The sequence below is a fragment of the Hyla sarda genome, chromosome 11, assembly GCF_029499605.1.
Source record: "Hyla sarda isolate aHylSar1 chromosome 11, aHylSar1.hap1, whole genome shotgun sequence".
Taxonomy (NCBI): domain Eukaryota; kingdom Metazoa; phylum Chordata; class Amphibia; order Anura; family Hylidae; genus Hyla; species Hyla sarda.
The window spans coordinates 35,929,993-35,947,113 of NC_079199.1; the positions used below are offsets into that span (position 1 = coordinate 35,929,993).

Genomic DNA, 17,121 nt, shown 5'->3' on the forward strand with positions numbered 1-17,121 from the left:
ATCCCATCAATACTTGGTGGTGTAGGTGGCACATGGTGTTTTTTGTACACCTTTCCTTTTGTAAAAAAAAAAATAACCAAATACATATATTTTATCCTAAGAATATTATTAAAGGTTAAGTTTTACAAAATGCATATCCTCAATACTTGTACACACTAACACTTTTACAAAAGAGACCGTTTTCTTCTGCCTACCTGCCTCAGCTACTATTCTGATCCTGACACCCGCCTGATGCAAAACATCTGATGCCAAGTTCTCCTTTTTTCACCCACCTTCGTCACCGGGTAATGGTATTGCCACCCACCTCCCCACTCTGTCACCGGGTCACTTTCAGGACTCCTGATGCTGCTGATGCCACCTACAGGCTGTCTCATTCGGCCACCACATGTTCTCCTCATTCTGCCACCATATGTTCTCTTCATGCTGATGGCAGCTTCAGGCTGTCTTATACTGCAACCATATATTCTCCTCATGCTGATGCCACCTCCAGGCTGTCTCATTCTGCCACCACATGTTCTCCTCATTCTGCCACCATATGTTCTCCTCATGCTGATGCCAGCTCCAGGCTGTCTCATACTGCCACCATATGTTCTCCTCATGCTGATGCCAGCTTCAGGCTGTCTCATTCTGCCACCATATGTTCTACTCATGCTGATGGCTCCCCAGAAATGTGTCATCCACATTTTTATTGTTTTTATACTTCTTAATAAACCACTCCAGTGTTTGATATTATCCATGGTCGCAAGGGTTATTTTCTTCTTCCTACATTGACTTTCATCAGGTTTGGATTATTCCTTCTCCTGGAACCTGGGCATAGCAAGCAGTTCCTCTTCATACTGGTAACCCACTTGTTGGGTTGATATGCAAATTTTCCATTCGCTCAAGGTGAGCGGCCATTACCTAAGGGAGAGTTGTGCCCGGCTAACTGCCTTATTTTACTCCACAAAAGGTTTAGTGGTAACACACGTGGCGCCTCTATTGGTCTCTTCTTTTCTTCTATTCTTAGAACTCCAGGCTGTGTCATTCTGCCAGATTATGGTCTCCTCATGCTGCTGCCGCCTCCAGGCTGTGCCACTGTGCCGCCATGTGGTCCTGTCATGCTGCTGGCACATTAAATAAAACTTTTTAGGTTCATCTATTTGAAAACTTAAATTTAAATGTAAAAAAATATCTTTAACTATTTCAATTGTAAGGCCCTATGGTCTCGTCAGGCTGTTGCCACCTCCACGCTGTGTCATTCAGCTACTATATGGTCTCCTCATGCTGCCGCCACCTCAACGCTGTGTCATTCAGCTACTATATGATCTCCTCATACTGATGCCACCTCTATGCTCTGTCATTGTACCGCTCTGCAGCAGTGATTCTATTAGCGATGCTGGTAATCTGCATGTCATACTGAATAACAGTATTATTTCACTAACACAGCACACTCCCTATGCGTGTTATGGCAAGGCAAAGTGTTTTACACCCCTATTGAGGCTCTCTGTAGCCCAGAAATAGCCGTTTTTAATATTCGGCGAAATTCGGCGAATCGGCAGAATCGAATTTCTCAAAAATTCGCTCATGTCTAATACCAGCATACAAAGAGTGTAGCGGCATCCTGGGACCAGTAGTACCTATACAGCATTATGATTTGTATCTATTAACATGTTAACCATTGTGGTGGCCTTGTCTTTTCTACCTGAAACTTATTGGGGGACATTTATCAATGTTTGCTTATGTATTCCTATTTTTAGTTATTTTTTTCTTACTATTTTTTTGCTTATGTGCAACTTATTTATCGACTGGTTTCAGCCTGTTGATAAATTTCTTTCACTTAAGCAATTTTTCTTTTTTTGCTTTGGTAGTGGCTTTTTCTGCTCCATGTCTGAGCTGGAGTAAATTAAATAGGTTTTTTCATGCGATGCGACTTTTTTGCGACTTTCGCACTTGATAAATCTCTGACCACTGCAAGTCAAAAATCACTTTTTGCTTTGGTAAGCAAGATTTTTATTTTTTGCTTAGGACACTGAACATGCAAAAAGTCGCAGAAAAAAGAGCGTAGTCGCACATGCAACTTTTTTGCGACAATTTTAAGCAAAAAAATCTACGCTTTGATAAATTTCCCCCATACTGTTTTGAACTTGCACTTTTCTTGCTCATTTGGCCCTATTGGGATTTGAGCATTTAGCCGCCTTATATTGCAGCAGTCTCAAACGCCATCTCGCATCCTTATTTGCTGTTTATACATTTCTCACAGCCACCTTGTTTTTATATATTGTGTCCCAGGATTGCTGCCTTTTCTATGCTGTTTTCCTCCTTTTTTAATCATGTATTTTTAAATATGTTGTCACTTGTTTACAATAAAGAATTTATATTTGATTCACCTAATTTTTGAGTAGCTCCGTTTTGTGTATTGTCCCATTATATTATCACCATACATATTATCATCATACTGTTACTGTCCAAATCCTGTAAACGGAGACCAATATTACCAATAATACCAGTATACAAGAAGGAATGTTATCATCATACATATTACCATCATACTGATACTGACCAAATCTTGTATACTAAGACTAATATTACCAATAAAACCACTAAACAAGGATGAATATTATCATCACACATATTGCTTCATACCGTTACTGACCAAATCCTGTATACTGAGACCCAAATTACCAATAATACGAGGAACAATTAATACTGATACACCATGACCACTACCACCACAGAATGATTAAAACCCCAAGAAACTGCTATTGATTAATCCACTATACAAAGACCAATATTTCCTCCATACAGTGACCATATACAGGGAGATACTGACCCTACACAGGCACTGCAGACCGTATAAGTGACTCATTTAGGGACTCACAGGTAATGTATTCTCTAAGTGAATCACATTTGACGTCTTCTTTGTTGAAAGTCGTTCACTTTTACTTTTCTTCTCCGTCTATCTGGGGTATCATGAAGACTTCTTCCGGCCAAAACTTGCCTCCACAGAATCTGCCTGACAAACATTTTAGGCACCTCACTTCAGCACCATCCACACCTCTATACAAACTTACCATCAATATTATCCCACATAGTAATAGTGCCCCATATAGCGGTTAGGTCCCCTCTGAGCCCCCATATAGTTAGGTCCCTCTCTGTGAAAATAAAACAATAAAAAGCTCCCCTTGCCGCCGTGCCCATGCAGAGCTGTTCCATCTGCTCTAATAACCTCTCAGTTGATAAATTTGGGACAGTGTCTGCAATTTTCAACTCGGGTATCCCAGTGACACCATCTTTTTTTCACTCAGTGATGGGGGAGAACATTATCTGTGATGGGGGAGACCATTATCTGTAATGGGGAGAACATTATCTGTGATGGGGAGAGAACATTATCTGTGATGGGAGGAGAATATTATCTGTAATGGGGGGAAACGTTGTAGCGTTAGATGCAAAAGAGCTGAACCGGTGTTTATAACAGAAGCTGTGAGAACAGCTAGCCAAGATAGCTACAGGTGTAGGCTGGCTGGAACAAGCAGCAAGCAGACAGGAATCTGAGGAAAGGCAAAGTCCAGTATACAGGCGGGGATCAGGAACAAAGAATCAGCAGACCTGAGATTTACCACGGTTTTAGGTCCGGTCACAAAAACGGATACGGGTCAAAAATGAGCCGACCGGAGTCACCGTTTGACTGGATTACAGCGCCGTCCAGCTGGGGTACGGGAGTGCTGGTTTTCCCCTCCCCCAGCTGGATCCGGCAACCGTTGGCTGAGAACGAGGTGTGAATGCAGCCTATGTTGATCTTCTGATGAATTTTAATGGGTGTATCGGGTATCAATGGAAAAGCAACCATCTAATATAAAATTATATTTCATAATTCTTGCTTAACATTCAATAAGAGGATACACTTATAAGGAGATAAACTCTAATACAGAAAGAGTAAAGGCCGGTAATTTCATTACATTATCCAGGTTGTGTTTGCACATATACAAGAGACCGTATAGATTTTCTTAATTGCCTTATTATGTAAGCGGGGATGGAGCTGGGAGCATTTCTAAGATAATTACACCATAAGTTTCCCGATGATGAGGTCATTATACTCATTAGATTTATATTGTGCAAAAAGCAGATTTACTCCCCTCTGCAGTTATTGATCTCTGTATTTTTAGTATACCATCTTAAACAAAGAATCTCATTAAATTAATGAGTCAATACAGTAATTAAATGTTTGTTATATCATTCGTTTGTTAATTCATTAATGTCAAAATAATCTCTACAATAATTATACAGTTGTTACTGTTTTTGTTGTTGTTACTATCCACATCTCAATGTACGAATATATTTCATTACCATTGCTGTCCTGTGTCTTTCCAGACAATTTCCTTTTATATTCTAACTATAGAGGGGTAATATATTTTGGATTAGGAAACCCACATGTCTTGGCACTAGATATTTTTTATGCCTAAATTATAACATGCCCATAATCCAGTCTCAAGTAAAGTGCCATCCCTCTCACTCTGAATAAATCCAAGCTGGTGTAGAATTTGACTGCAAACAGGAGTAAATTGTTATAAATTTGGCACAAGGGGGAGGCCATGCACCTTTTGCACCATGCTTCACACCCACATTTCCCTGCCAATTTTTTACACAAACACAGTCTTTTCTCTAAAATGAGAAATTTCTTAATAAATCTTTTGCAACGTTTCTTTGTATTGAAGTAATGTCCTGTATTTAATGGGCCGGAATTTGGACTTCACACATGCCAAAATTGTGGCACAAAGCAATTGAGACACATTTATTATGCTGTGTGCACCAAAAAAAAAGAGGAAAATGCATCTCACTCATGGGATACAAGGTAAAGAGTTATGGTATGGTTGAAAAGGTGGCATGATCTAAAATGCCATTTGGGCACATTACTCCTGCCCGAAGCCAACTAATACTTTTGTAAACTAAAACTTGACAGCTTTAGCCACTGTGATGCATCCGGTGCATTTGAAGTGTAAGTTTTCACTATCTACAAATTAAACAATATAAATCAATTCCCACTTTTGTTGCTTTCTTCAACAAGAAACAGGGGATAGAGCCACAGTGTAATGCCCATTTATTTAGTATTTGTTAGTATTTGTATTCGTATTTGTTAGTATTTGTATTCTGTCTGGTATATCTGGTTGTCTAGTAGTTTTTTGTTTCTGTTCTGGTCTGTGACCGACTATGTATATTATGTGTTTTTACACCACTGCACTTTAGCGCAGGAAGGGACCAGCGCCCAGTTGTCGATCCACTGTTTAGGGTGGATGGGCAAGTAGGCAGGGAGAGTCTTTTTAGGATCAGTTGGGGCTCACTCTCCCTGTCCCCCAGTCGGTCATGACATACGGAGAGGTGATCATAGCTATCTTTGATTTTATTTATTGTAAAATGTAGTATTTTAACCTCCACCCTAATGGCTTTGTGGCTTATGTCATTCTTGGAGAACACTAGTTTTGCAAACCATTGTGGCCCAATGACTTGTAGTCCAGTGCTTTGATAATTTTGCCAATCATATTTTTTTGGGGTCCATCACGTCTAGTGTCACGATTCAGTCTCATTTAGCCCATGTACCTGCATTTTTGCCAAGTGACTCTCCAAAAACAGTCTGATCAAATGAGCTGAAAAGAAAGTGAATTGTCATCTTCAGGTTATGAAACTTTCACTGGGCCAAGTTAGGTCATCTTGCCTACAGGGCAATCCTCCCAACACAACAGGCTGAAGCAGTGGCAACTTTGTGCTTCGTAATAGGGCCCTTAGTAATATATCAATATATCTGTTGCTTTTTGATGGCCAGAATATTCTAGCATGATGCTCCATTATATCTAGTGAAAAGAAGTGTAAACCTGAAGGACCAAGTCAACAGAATCCATTAGAAAACATATATTGAATTTATACTATCCATGACGCTAGTGTGGACTGAGCCTTAAAGGGGTACTGCGCCCCTAGACATCTTATCCCCTATCCAAAGGATAGGGGATAAGATGTCTGATCACGGTGGTCCCACCACTAAGACCCCCACGATCTCCCTGCAGCACCCAGGGTTTGTTTAGAACACCAGCTGCAGCACCAGAGGCTCGTGACATCACAGCCATGCCCCCACAATGAAAGTACATGGAAGGGGGCGTGGCGGACATCACAAGGGGGCGTTACCGTGACGTCAGCGCTGCATCGCTAGTCATCAGGCGCAGAGCGAAGTTCATTCCGTGCACTGGATGACTGGAGTTCCGCAGCAGAGATCGCTGGGGTCCCAGCAGAGAGCCCCCATCCTTTGGATAGGGGATAAGATGTCTAGGGGCAGAGTACCCTTTTATGATATCCATTAGTATGATTGTATTAATATGTTGTATTTTTCTGTATTTACAAATTAAATTACATTTTAAGCTAAATATTACCAGCAAAGAAAAATCCTTTAGATTTCCCACATGCTAACCCCAATTTCAAAGCTGCACACGGGAACAATGAAGTCTCAGTAACACTCTTAAGCACTTTGTTTAATATGTATGAGATAACGTTTTAGATGGTAAGGTGCAGAAGGTGTAAAGGATTTTTAATGAAATGTGGAAGGTTCATCTTGTTCCGCGTTTACATTATTTGTGGATATAATGAAGTCTACAATGGGGACCATTATGTGAAACTGCAAGTGATCTAGGAAATGAATTAGACGGTACTTGAAAAATGGAGGGATAAGAGAATAAATAGATAAGCCGTAAATAACAATGCCATCTGATATGCAGGGCAGATTTTTTAAATGTGAAAGTCCAAGGATAGTCTCCACAAGGATTCAGCACCATAAAATGTTGTGAGCTAAGGAAAGTAATTAAGGACAAAGGCTAATACCTAAATGCGAATAAATACAGTCACAGGCACAAAGAGACTCGGGAAAAAAAATGGTTATACACTGCTCAAAAAAATATAGGGAACACTTAAACAACACAATGTAACTCCAAGTCAATGACACTTCTGTGAAATCACACTGTCCACTCAGGAAGCAACACTGATTGACAATCAATTTCACATTATGTTGTACAAATGGAACAGATAACAGGGGGAAATTATAGGCAATTAGCAAGACACCCCCAATAAAGGAGTGGTTCTGCAGGTAGTTATCACAGATGACTTCTCAGTTCCTATGCTTCCTGGCTGATGTTTTAGTCCCTTTTGAATGCTGACGGTGCTTTTACTCTAGTGGTAGCATGAAACAGAGTCTACAAACCACACAAGTGGCTCAGGTAGTGCAGCTCATCCAGGATGGCACATCAATGCGAGCTGTGGCAAGAAGGTTTGCTGTAGGAGATAGGCTAGTACATCAGGAGACGTGGAGAAGGCCGTAGAGGAGACACAACCCAATAGCAGGACCGCTACCTCTGTCTTTGTGCAAGGAGGAGCAGGAGGAGCACTGCCAGAGCACTGCAAAATGAACTTCAGCAGGCCACAAATGTGCATGTGTCCACTCAAACTGTCAGGGACCGACCAGGGGATAGGTAGAGTGAGCCCTAAACTGACCCTAAAACCACTCTCCCTGCCTACTTGCCCATCCACCCTAAATGGTGGATCGACCACTGGGCGCCAGTCCCTCCCTGAACTTAAGTGCAGGGGCCTAATAAAAACACATTCTAATAAATAGTCGGTCACAAACCACAAACATAACAGGAACATAGAACTCTATAGTATAAAGTTCAGAGGACACAGATCAGAGAGTTAGTGCAGAACAGGGACGTGCACAGGAATTTTGAGGGGCAGGGGCTCAATGTGAAAAAAAGGGCACACCCGATCCATATGCAACTCCCTAGACCAGTGTTAACCCAAGCACAGTCCTTAAATCACAATTGCAGCCAAAATTTAAGTTATCCCCTATCCACAGAACAGAGGATAAGTGTTTGATCGCGGGGGGTCCGACTGCTGGGCCCACCTGCGATCTCCTGTACAGGGCCGCGGCTGTGCCGTGGCTCTCCCGTGCAGGGGGCATGCCGGCCGCAGCATGACGTTGCCCCCTCCATACATCTCTATGGGAGAGGCGGGGAGGCAGCCTTCATGCCTCTCCGCCTCCCCCATAGAACTGTATGGGGACGGGGCGGGGACGGGGCGGGGACAGGGCGTAAACCGTCGAGCTCAGAGCTCGATGCTACGTGCATTAGCGCTCACAATGAGCGCTAATGCCGGCGCCCCGTTAGGGAGATTGCGGGGGTCCCAGCGCTAGGACCCCCTGCGATCAAACACTTATCCTCTATCTTGTGGATAGGGGATAAGTTAAATTTGACTGCAGTTGTCCTTTAAATACCCCCAACAGGTCATGTTATCAGGTGATATACTTGTAGAGATGCATGATGCACAGACCAGAATTATATCACCTGTGAAAGACTAAGGGAATCTTGAAAACTTGAACTGTTAGGGGGACTTGAGGACCGTGCTTGGGAAATCTACAGGATAGAGAATAAGTGTTTGACCTCCGCGATCTCCCTAACGGGGCCCCCGCATTAGCACTCAGTGAAAGGTCGACAGTTACGCACCCTCCCCACCCTGTCCCCATACAGTTCTATGGGAGAGGCCGGGAGGCACAAACGCTGCCACGACATGCACTCAGCCTATTACTGACCAAGGTGGGACATCACTGCGGCTGGAGATAAGTTCATCGCCGTGTCCTGGTGCTGTCCACACCTCGTGTCACACTGGATCTGGTGCTACATAAGCTGCATATGGACTATGCTCAGTTATCAGCTGTGGACAGTTCCAGGAGTGGGGAGAAAGGAGCCCTGTTAAAAGGGTACTCTGGTGGAAAACATTTTTTTTTTTAATCAACTGGTCCCAGAAAGTTAAACAGATTTGTAAATTACTTCTATTAAAAAAATCTTTACCATTCCAGTACTTATCAGCAGCTGTATACTACAGAGGAAATTATTTTCTTTATGAATTTCTTTTTGTCTTGTCCACAGTGCTCTCTTCTGACACCTGATGCCTGTATCAGGAACTGTCCAGAGCAGGAGAAAATCCCCATAGCAAACCTCTCCTGCTCTGGACAGTTCCTGTCATGGACAGAGGTGTCAGCAGAAAGCAGTGTGGACAGGACAAAAAAGAAATTTTAAAAGAAAAGAATTTCCTCTGTAGCATACAACTGCTATATTATTAAATAGCAGTAATTTAGAAATCTGTTTAACTTTCTGGCACCAGTTCTTAAAAAAAAAAAAAAAAAGAAGTACCCCTTTAAGGTATTTAGAAGCCAAATTGGTTCTGCACAATAGTTATTTATCATGAGCAATGGAGTTGTGCTTTACAGTGTGAATCCAGCCATTGGGATTTTGCTACAGATTTTTTTGCTGCAGATTTTATACTGTGGATTTTGTTATTGAATTACCAGCAGAAATTCTGCAGCAAAATGGGGGAGATTTATCAAAACCTGTCCAGAGGAAAAGTTGTCCAGTTGCCCATAGCAACCAATCAGATCGCTTCTTTCATTTTTAACAAGGCCTTTGAAAACTGAAAGCAGCAATCTGGTTGCTATGGGCAACTTTTCCTCTGGACAGGTCCACAAGAAAGGTGGGACAATACAAAAATTGTAGGGACTGATGATGTGGGGAAGATACAGATGTGGAATGGCATTATAGGGGCACAGGTGGGTAACACTATTGGTTTATAGCAGTGTTTCCCAAGCAGGGTGCCTCCAGCTGTTGCAAAACTGCAACTCCCAGCATGCCTGGACAGCCTTTGGCTGAGAGTTGTAGTTTAGTACCAACTGGAGGCCCCTGGTTGGGAAACACTGGTTTATAGGGAGGGAGAGAACAACTGTGCTGGACTAAGCATTTCAGGTACTGTAGGTGGGGGACACTATGGGGGAGATTTAACAAGACCTGTCCAGAGGAAAAGTTACCCATAGCAACCAATCAGATCCTTTCTTTCATTTTTCAGAGGCCTTTTCACAAATAAAATAAGAAATCTGATTGGTTGCTATGGGGAACTTTTCCTCTGGACAGGTCTTGTTAAATCTCCCCCATAGTGTATATCAGAATAAATAAGGAAAAAAACAAAACAACACAAAAACACACTATAATTTCCCTGAAGCTGCTTGTACAGAGGAGGCCAGTCCTCCCTGACAGACCACCCTGCTGATCATCAGTTACTGTCACTGTGGACTCTTCTACGTCCCCTCACACAGTCCACCGTCATTACAGTCCTCCCTGACAGACCCGGCTGATGATCACTTACTATCCCCTCATGGCAGCTTCAGCTGATCTTCTATCCTCCATCTCTTCCTTTCCTTACCCAGAGAGGAGCAGGGAGGGGCCGTCAGCAGCACCAGGACCCCGGGAGACAGTGTCCAGAGAATGCCTGTATGACAAGATGTCACTTCCTAACACTTTTATCTGCTCTTTCTTCTTGTCCCCTGCTGTTATCTCTACCAGCCGTGCCTCTATACACTCCTGCCCCTGTGCCTCTGTGCCTCACACAAAAAAAGGGCATTAAGGGGCAGGTGCATGAAAAGGCAGGGGCTCAAGCCCCCTTTGAGCCCTATGTGTGCACGTCCCAGGTGCAGAGGACACTATATCAGTGGACATGAACAGAGGACTCAGTGGTCGTGAACAGAGGACACTATAGATAAGCGGTCATGAACTGAACTCCAAAGATCTGAATAAAGAACTAATAAACATTTAGAGTTCAAAACACCAGACAGGATAAACATACACGTACTCCAGAACAAAACAGGAATAAGCTTAATCGCCTAGAAAAACCTCCGATAGACACAGGAATAACAATACCCTCTGAGTCCCCACGGACAGGTAAGCGGGATCTATCGCTAAACAGGAATATTCGCAATCTGCTGACCAAGTAGGAAAACAGAAATATGACACACAGAACTTCATATAAACGGATACAAGAGCAGTGAACAGACACATAGCAAAAAGAACATACAAATCCTAAAACTGACTATACAAATACAGATTAAAATCAACTATAAACATGCCACCTAACCATGGCTAATACCAGAAAATACAAACTGCATGCTAAAGTAAAATAGTAAATTAAAAGCTCAAATAAAGAGTGTTTCACCAAGAGCTCCAAAGCATCATGTCCAACCTTTTAGCAAGTCATGATATAATGAACTATCACCAGCCCAGAGGCTAGGCTGAGCTGATCCTTATCTAGACACACCAAAGGAGCTATTGGCTAAAAAAGACAGAAGCACTAACTGGCGCTGAACAGTTGCCTCAAACCAGTGGAGGATCGTCCGTCCCGCAACGAACGTATGCTACATATATTTAATGCATCCAATACAGGTACTCAAGACTGTGTAGATTTACGTATACACATGCAGGATCTAGAGGAAGCTCTTACCTCTGAAACGAAAATCTGGTGGGATCTGTCGACCCTAAAGAAATGCATGGAACAAAGTATGGTTCCAAGGGGACTTCGTATCAGGAAGTTTCCTACCACCATTTTCTCGGACCGATTCCGCAAAGACTGGGATGACTTATTAGCCGACTCCTCACTGCGGTTAATGAGACTTAACATATCATACAAGGAGGAGGCTTTGACACAAGTCAAAGAGAAGATTGCCACATTACAAGCTAATCTCACTATATATGAAAATAACAATCTCTTTCTGGAAATGGATACAAAAATCTTCGCCAACCTAGCTAAGTTACAGACATAAAACATACCAAATTTTTACGTGACCCACAAGATTACAAAGTCAATAATGTTTTCCAGTGGCCGGATAAACAGGGATCAAATACACCACGGTCCATTTTGAAAAAAAAGGAACCTAGGCCGAAAAAACTGTTTGAAAAAAGATGTGAAAGTTAGCTTTAACTCCACTAACATGGAATCTGCAGCGTCTACATTGGATCAGGAGGATCAATCACTACACTCTGGCTTACCTACTCCGAATGCCGCATCATCTCCTCTACCTCCCACAGGTGAAAGCCGATCTACACGGGCAAAAAACGCCATCGGGCGGGGAGGAAACACCACCGTAAACAGCAGGAGCACCAGACGCCACAAGAGGGAAAGACTATACCTATATTCAACTTATCAGCTAAAATATTCTCTTCATGTCAGCTTGCCGTTTTATCCCGAGGACTTTCATTTGCTCCGTCTATACACTTTGATTTATACAGGACACTGCTTGATGTCAATAGACTGGTCCGCAATATAACTGTCAAGAAATATTTTTTGGCATGTGATAAATCTAATGAAGTATGCATTTCCCCCCATGGTTCAAAAGGTCGCCATCTCCTCCTGTAAGCCATAATGTGTCTGTCAACGCTGATGTATGCACTTCTAATGTACTTCTAATACTTCTAATAAATAACTTGCATAATGAAATATATGATTCCACGTGTGATAGGGCCCAGGCAGGAAACTGTACAGGGCTGCGAATGATTTAACTTTTCAGGATCTTGTGTATATCTCGGAATTACAGGATCTACACAATGACCCTTTAATTTCAGATAAGGTGGAATTTTCCACCCCTAACCCGGGGTTTTACCCTGTGTCTTCGCGAACCCCTACCCTGGATTATTTCTAGGAGGCAGTGGAACGTGAATTTACAGAGCTGTTATTTACCCCACATGAAATCTAATCTAACAAAAAGGGAGAGGGATGCATTAAATGAAATTGCGGACATGGAGGATATTGTAGTACGCCAAGCAGACAAGAGAGGGGCGGTTGTTATTCTCGACAAGGGTCTGTATTGCAAACTGAATCTTGCCATGTTGCAGGATGTGGAGACTTACAGACCCTTGCCGAGTGACCCTACTAATGTTTTCAGACAGCAACTAGTTCTCCTTGTGGACTCTGGTGTAGCGAATGGCATCCTGACGAAAAAACAGGCTGAATTTTTGATTGTTGATAATTCCATCATTCCAGTATTCCATTCGTTGCCCAAAGTCCACAAGGATATTTTTCCTCCCCCTATGCAGCCAATAGTCGCAGGCATTGTGTCTCTAAATGAAAGGATGTGTTCATGGGTGGACGCCACTCTTCAACATCTTATTGTCCAAATGCCGGGATATATAAAGGATACAGGTCATGTATTAAATATGTTGCATGATATTTCCTGGCATGAGGGACTAAATTGGGTAACAGCAGGCGTTACGGCGCTATATTCCGTTATATCACATCATCTTGCACTGCGAGCACTGTCCTGGTTTCTTGAGACATACTCCAGATATTCACAGAATCTTCAAGAATACATAATTTTGGTAGTGGATTTTTTGTTACACCACAACTTTTTCATGTTTAATAACCAATTTTTTCTCCAGATCACTGGAGCTTTGATGGGGGCGAAGTTCTCGCCCTCTCTCGCCAAAATTTATATGTGTTGGTGGGAGAGGGCGACTCTCTTTGCCCCCACCAATCCTTTTATTGCATCAATTTTCTGGTATGGTCGCTACACTATTTATATGGGGGTCCAATGTGGCGACCATACCAGAATTTACAATGTATCTCAATGACAATCCACACAATTTGAAATTTACTGTGTCTTATGTGGCTAATACAGTATCCTTTTTGGATCTATATCTGCGGGGTGACACGGAGAGGCAAAAAATTATGACATGCACCTATAGAAAAAACACGACAGAATTCTGTCTTACATGCCTCTTCGTGCCACCCACCTCATGTGGCAAATAGTAATATCCCTACTGGTGAGATGATCAGGGCGCGTAGAAATTGCTCCATAGAATCCGATTTTATTAGTGAAGCCGATCAGATAGGACACCGTTTACATGCACGAGGATATTCTAAGTGGAGCATAGAGAGAGGAAAGAAATTTGCATTGTGGAGAGACCGTAATACACTAATTAACTTTAATTCCACATCTGCACCCATTATTTTCTCTACCCAATATAGCCATGAATTCAAAAACATCTGCAATATCCTACATAAATACATGCCATTAATCACCAGTTATCTGGCCTTTAGGGAGGTATTCTCTCAGGGCTATAAATGCATCTCTAAAAAGGCCCCAACAATTGGACAGAGAATCTTGCCAAGTCTGTTTTCTGACCGGATTGTCCAGAATAAACCGACTTGGCTAAAACATATAGGATTATACAAATGTGGACATATCAAGTGCATTTGTTGCAGACTTATGTCTAATTCATCCACTGTCACTTCCACATCCAATGGTACTTCCTTTCAGATTAAATAATACATAAATTGCAATACATCGAATGTGATTTATGTATTTACGTGTCGTGAGTGTGAAGTACAGTATGTCGGTTGTACATCGAACGCATTGAAAGTTCGAGTTAGAAAACATTTATCCGGCATTCCGCACTTCAACTCAAGACAAACTTCTATGGTATCCAGTCACTGTGCGGAGAGGCATGCGGGGAGCAGTGCCTCTCTTATTGTACAGGGGCTTGAGAGAATTAATATACCGACCAGAGGCAGGGACATCAGAAAGAAACTGATGCCAGGAGGTCTGAACAAGAGGATGGACACGATACTACATTATTAACATTTGATATTTATGATATTTTACATTTTTCGTTCACATCCTTCCTCTTTGTTTCCTCCCCCCCCCCCCCCCACTTTTTTCTAGTTTTCACCGTGTGATTTTGTATTTGAACATTTTTACAAATGATATTTTATAGCTTCCGTCAATAGCCTAAATATATAGAATATAATGAATTGAAGGCTATACTACTAGATCCCTACATGTGTATATTTTCTCCATGTGTACGCACATTATCGCCCTGTGTGAATGGGAGGCTAACTTCTGCATAAGCATGAGGAACAGATAATCTTATACTTATATTATATTCTTTTAATTATTTCCACTATGTTCCTCCTGTTCTGGCAGAGCGTATGTGCTTACATCAGTATGGGTGGGTAAATATCTGTACACCCACATCCCTGGTTATTACAGCATCCGTTCAGACTATTATGCGTTTGTCCTTTCCTTTTTTCGTTCATTAATATATAATAAATGCTACAATAACAGTTATAGGTCTGAACATGCATTGTTCCTCTGTTGGTGGTCATCAGAGGAACATATGCATGCTTGATAATCGATGTTGTCTGAATTGTTCTTATATCTATTTTTATTTTTATATGTACACATTTATTCTTTACCCATGTCTGTTAGAGGATGCCTGAGTCTTGTAAGTCCCCGCTGTGCAGGGTTAAGTCCAGGAGCTGATCACTCCTGGATTATACCTGTAGACGGAGACCTGGAGAGAGTGGGCATTAACTATCCCTCTGGAAACAGAGGTGGAGTTTTTCTTCCCGCTCTCCCTATATAAAGATTCACTATGCACTTTGTTCTTTATATGACTAAGGTTCCTTGTTAAACCGAAACGCGTCATCTGTCTATGCTGTCTATGTACCTGTGGATGAATATGCAATAAAAGCTACGTTTTAAGGGAGCTGCGCTGGACACCTTTTCTTGCTTTCTTATCTACTCTATGGTGTAATCCACACCAGTCCGGGCGCACAGAGACACGGAGGGGAGCTGGACTCTTTGTATGCTATTTTTAGAAGCATTAACTATACCCTGACCAGGGAACATAAAACTGTTCACACACAACCAAACCAATAACTGTGACATCACTATATACCTTATTCCTGTACTATGACATGACTATATAAGTTATCCCTGTACTATGACATCACTATGTACATTATTCCCGTACTGTGACATCACTGTGTACATTATCCCTGTACTGTGACATCACTATAGACATTATCTCTGTACTGTGACATCACTGTGTACATTATCCCTGTACTATGACATCACTATATACATTATCCCTGTACTGTGACATCACTATATACATTATCCCTGTACTGTGGCATAACTGTGTACGTTATCCCTGTACTGTGACATCACTGTGTACATTATTCCTGTACTGTGACATCACTGTGTATATTATTTCTGTACTGTAACATCCCTGTGTATATTATTCCTGTACTATGACATCACTATATACATTATTCCTGTACTATGACATCACTGTGTACATTATCCCTGTACTGTAACATCCCTGTGTATATTATTCCTGTACTATGACATCACTATATACATTATTCCTGTACTATGACATCACTATATACATTATTCCTGTACTATGACATCACTGTGTATATTATCCTTGTACTGTGACCTCAATGTGTGCATTAGTTGAGATCAAAGCATATGTTTTTCATATTTCGAACGTGCTGCCAAAGGTTGGCATAATGGAGTGGGGCAATAATCCAAATTTTTCTATGGGACCTCATGGTCATGTTACACTTCTTGATGTAACAAAATAATAACTTAAGCTAGGTTCACACCATGTTCATGCTCAGCAGTATATATTGGGATACAGGCAAAATGGAATTATCATGAACAGTGACCATGGCTGCAGGGGGCACATTGTCCCTATACGCTGTTCTATTCAAAGGTTCCATCATGGGATATGACCATGGAATAACACTATAGACAAGACTTATGCAATCTATTCAGTCCGTGTATCAGCACACCTTGGATTCCTTGCAGTATATAAAGGCTAAATCTTATTTCATAGGGTTAGTATGACTGCAAACATTAGGGTTCTCAAAAATGGATTAGTAGATAGGGTTAGTAGCATCAGTACGAGGGAGACCTTTTAAAAATCGGAAGCGGTATATGGGTGAGCGTAAAAACCCTTATTACAAATTGTAGATATTGGAAAACCTTGTTTAAGTACCAGAAAGAAGAAACTAGCAGATGCTATGAATGCGGAGGTAATTATACTATACATGGTTTCTATGGCAGTCTAGTGTCATTATAATACAATGTGTGGGAAACATTTGCATGAACAAAACATTCACAGCAGAACTACGGAAATATTACGGAAATATTATTAGATTTCCTGCACAGGGTCTAACACAAGCTGCTTAGTCTGTATAGATGTGTTCATTGTTATATGTAACACGGGTCAAGATTTTTTTCTCTTATACTTGAAATTACATTGTGAAAAAAAAATATCTATTGTGGAATGATACACTATATAGCAGGACCAAATGAAGAGGAGGGATAATGAAGGCACAGTGTAGAGTATAATATACTGTATACTGTACCAGGGTAGGCTAAAAGGGGACTTTCTTTTCAAAATGAAAGGGGTACTCCGCCCTTGACATCTTATCCCCTATCCAAAG

At 41.6% G+C, this 17,121-nt stretch overlaps 1 long non-coding RNA gene across 1 annotated transcript in view; it reads right to left on the minus strand.

Annotated features, from left to right (window-relative positions):
- LOC130295548 (uncharacterized) overlaps positions 1-10,247 on the minus strand; it is a 51,179-nt gene extending 40,932 nt beyond the window's left edge. Inside the window, exon 1 of the long non-coding RNA XR_008848901.1 lies at positions 10,198-10,247. This is a non-coding gene — a long non-coding RNA (uncharacterized LOC130295548). The remainder of the gene's footprint in view (positions 1-10,197) is intronic.
- Positions 10,248-17,121: the final 6,874 nt, after the last annotated feature.